A 5,360-nucleotide genomic window follows, 5' to 3' on the forward strand; every position below is an offset into this window, starting at 1 on the left:
ATATATATATATATATATATATATATATATATATATATATATATATATATATATATATATATATTCTAAAAAGAGCGTTATTTTATGGGTATTTTGCATCTTTATTTTCTTACAATATTACATTATTTTATTAATATTCTGAGTATTTATTTTGATACGATTTTACCCTATTCTATTAGTGTTTTGTATATATTTTTTTCATTTATATTTGCATTATTTAATGTGTATTTTGTATATATATTTTATACAAATTTACGTTATTTAAAGTGTATTTGTTTATACAAATTTGTATATATTTTCATTCAAATTTACATGATTTTATGTGTATTTTGTATATGTATTTTAATACAAATTTACCTAATTTTATGTGTATTTTGTATATTTATTTTCGTATAAATTTAAATTATTTTTGTGTATTTTTGTATGTATTTTTTATATTTATTTCTATGGAAATTACGTTTTTTTATGTGTATTCGTATATATATTTTGAAATAAATTTACCTTGTTTTATGTGTGTTTTGCATATCTATTTCAATACAAATTTACCATATTGTTTGTTCATTTTGTATATTAATTTTAATATAAATTTAATTATTCTATATGTATTTTTGTATATGTATTTTTATTAAAGTATGCTTTATTTTCTGGGTATTTTGCATCTTTATTTTCATACAAATTTACATTATTTTATTGACATTCTGTGTATTTATTTTGATACAATTTTACATTATTCCATGTGTATTTTGTATATATATTTTATAAAAATGTAAGCTAAATTTGAATTGAAATATATATACAAAATACATAAAATAATGTAAATTTGAATAAAAATATTTTTACAAATACACATATAATAATGTAATTTTTTTTTAAATATATGAACAAAATACACATTAAATAATGTAAATACGCATAAAATAATATGTACAAAATACACATATAATCATGAAACTCGTATCAAAATAAATAAACAAAATACCAATAAAATAATGTAAATTTGTGTGAGAAAACATATACTAAATACACATAAAATAACGCAAATTTCTATAAAAAAATATGAACAAAAATGCACATAAAATAGATTTGCATAAAAAAATATATACAAAACACACATTAGATAATGTAAATGAGTAAAAAAATATGTATACAAAATACCTATGAAATAATCTAAATTCGTATCGAATTAAATTAAGAAAATACCAATAAAATAATGAAATTTTGGATGAAAATATATATAGAAAATACATATAAAATAACCTAAATACAAATACAAATATACACATAAAATAATTTAAAATTAAATGAAATAAATATAAAAAATAAACATAAAATAAGGTAAATTTGTAATGAAATATATGTAAAAATACACATAAAATAATATAAATTAGTATGAAAATATATATACAAATACACATAAAATAACATGAATTTGTATGTGAAAAATATATATACAAAATACACATAAAATAATGTAAATACGTAGAAAAATATATATACAAAATACACATAAAATAATGTAAATATGTAAGGAAAATATATACAAAATACACCTAGAATAATGTAAAATTGTATCAATATAAATGTACAGAATATCAATAAAGTAATGTAAAAATGAAAACAAAGATGTAAAATACCCATAAAATTACTCATTTAAAAAAAATATATATATACAAAAATACCCATCAAATAATTAAATTTGTATTAAAATAATTATACAAAATACACATACAATAAGATAAGTTTTTATTGAAATAGATATGCTAAATACACATAAAATAATATAAATTTGTATCAAAACATATACGAATACACTAAATAAAATAACGTAAATTTTTATGAAAATATATATACAAAATACACATAAAATAATGTAAATACGTAGAAAAATACATATTTAAAATACACATAAAATAATGTAAATTCGTATCAAAATGAATAAACAAAATTCCAATAAAAGAATGTATATTTGTAGGAAAATATATATACAAAATACAAATAGAATAGCTAAAATTTGTATAAAAATATATACAAAAATACACAAAAATAATATAAATTTGTTTGAAAATAGATATGCAAACTACACATAAAATTAGGCAAATTTTAATTGAAATACATATAATATCTATTTTCATACAAATTTAATTATTTTTGTTTATTTTTGTATATAGTTTTTTACAATTTTACGTTATTTTATGTGTATTTTGTATATTTATATTTATACAAGTACACATTCTTTTATTGGCATTTTGTTTATTTATTTTGATACGAATTTACATTATTTTATGTGTATTTTTTATACATTTTCTTATATGTATTTACTTTATTTTATGTGTATTTTGTATATATATTTTTATAGAATTCTACGTTAATTTATGTGTATTCGTATATATATTTTGAAACAAATTTACATTGTTTTATATGTATTTTGCATATCTATTTCAATACAAATTTACCTTATTGTATGTGCATTTTGTATATTTATTGTAATACAAATTTAAATATTTTATGTGTTTTTTGGTATATATATTTTCATAAAAAATGCGTTGTTTTATGGGTATTTTGCATCTTTATTTTCATACAAATTTACATTATTTTATTAATATTCTGTGTATTTATTTTGATACTATTTAACATTATTCTATTTGTCTTTTGTATTTATTTTTTAATACATATTTACATTATTTAATGTGTATTTTGTATATATATTTCAAACAAATTTACGTTATTTTAAGTGTATTTGTTTATATATTTCTATTCAAATTTACATTATTTTATGTGTATTTTGTATATGTATTTCAATACAAATTTACCTAATTTTATGTGTATTTTGTATATTAATTTTCATACAAATTTAAATTATTTTTTGTGTATTTTTGTATAGAGTTTTATACAAATTTACTTTATTTTATGTATATTTTGTATATTTATATATATTTCAAAGCAAATTTATGTTATTTTATGCGTATTTGTTTAATTATTTTGATAAAAATATACATTATTTTATGTATTTTTTATATATATTTCAATACAAATTTATTTTATTTTATACATATTTTGTATATATATTTTCATACAAATTTAAATTACTTTTGTGTATTTTTGTATAGAGTTTTATACAAATTTACGTTATTTTATGTATATTTTGTATATTTATTTTAATACAAATTCACATTCTTCTATTGGTATTTTGTTTATTTATTTTGGTACGAATTTACATTATTTTATGTGTATTTTGTATATATATTTTTATACGTATTTACATCATAATATGTGTATTTTTTATATATATTTTTATAGAAATTTACGTTTTTTTATGTTTATTCGTATATATATTTTGCAACAAATTTACATTGTTTGATGTGTGTTTTGCATATCTATTTCAATACAAATTTACCATATTGTATGTGTATTTTGTATATTTATTTTGATACAAATTTAAATATTTGATATGTATTTTTGTATATATATTTTCATAAAAATATGCTTTTTATATGATTATTTTGCATATTTATTTTCTTACAATTTTACATTATTTTATTGATATTCTGTGCATTTATTTTGATACGATTTAACATTGTTCTATGTGTATTTTGTATATATTTTATTTTACATATTTATATTATTTAATGTGCATTTTCTATATATATTTTATACTTATATACTTTACTTTATATCTATTTGTTTGTATATTTTCATACAAATTTACATTATTTTATGTGTATTTTTTATACGTATTTCAATACAAATTTATCTGATTTTATGTGTATTTTGTATTTGTATTTTCATACAAATTGAAATTATTTTTGTGTATTTTTGTATGTATTTTTATACAAATGTTAGTTATTTTATATATTATTTTGTATATTTATTTTCCCACATATATACATTCTTTTATTGAAATTTAGTTTATTGAATTTCATACGAATTTACATTATTTTAGGTGTATATTGTATATATATTTTTATTCGTATTTACATCATTTTATGTCTATTTTTTTATATGTTTTCATAGAAATTTACGCTATTTTATGTGTTTTCGTATACTTATTTTAATACAAATTTAGATTATTTGATGTGTATTTTGCATATCTATTTCAATACAAATTTATCTTATTGTATGTGCATTTTGCATATGTTTTAATACAAATTTAATTATTTTATGTGTATTTTTGTATATATATTTTTATACAAATATGCGTTATTTTATGGGTATTTTGCATCTTTATTTTCATAGAAATTAATATTATTTTATTGATATTCTGTTCATTTATTTTGATATGATTTTACATTACTCTATGCGTATTTTGTATATATATTTTTATACACTTTTCCATTATTTAATGTGTATTTTGTATATATATTTTATACAAATTCAATATTTTTTGTTTATTTGTTGATATATTTTGACACTAATTTACAATATTTTATATATATATATATATATATAGATATATATATATATATATATATATATATATATATATATATATCTATATATATATATATATATATATATATATATATATATATATATATATATATATATATATATATATATATATATATATATATATATATATATATATATATATATATATATATATATATATATATATATATATATAAAGAAATATACCCCATTTTTTTGTGTATTTTGTATATCTATTTTCATATACATTCAAAATATTCCTGGGTATTTTTGTATATATTTTAATACAAATTTTACTTATGTTATGTGTATTTTGTAAATTTATTTTCATTCAAATATATATTATTTTATTGGTATTTTGTTGATTTATTTTGATACGAATTTACATTATTTTATATGTACTTTGTATATATATTTTTATACGCATTTACATTATTTAATGTTTATTTTGAAAATATATTTTTATACAAATTCATGTTATTTTATGTGTATTTGTATATATATTTTCATACAAATTTACATTATTTTATGTGTATTTTGTACATATATTTCATTACAAATTTACCTTATTTTATGTTTATTTTGTGTATTAATTTCATTCAATTTTAAATTATTTTATGTGTATATTTGTATTTGTATTTAGGTTATTTTATGTGTATTTTCTATATATATTTTCATCCAAAATTTCATTATTTTATTGGTATTTTGTTAATTTAATTCGATACGAATTTAGATTAATTGATAGGTATTTAGTATACATATTATATACGCATTTACATTATTTAATGTGTGTTTTGTATATATATTTTTATGCAAATTTACTTTATTTTATGTGCATTTTTGTACATATATTTTTAAAGAAATTTGCGTTATTTTATGTGTATTTTGTATATGTTTTCTCATACAAAATTACATTATTTCATTGGTATTAT

Source organism: Eriocheir sinensis, unplaced genomic scaffold, assembly GCF_024679095.1.
Source record: "Eriocheir sinensis breed Jianghai 21 unplaced genomic scaffold, ASM2467909v1 Scaffold473, whole genome shotgun sequence".
NCBI lineage: Eukaryota > Metazoa > Arthropoda > Malacostraca > Decapoda > Varunidae > Eriocheir > Eriocheir sinensis.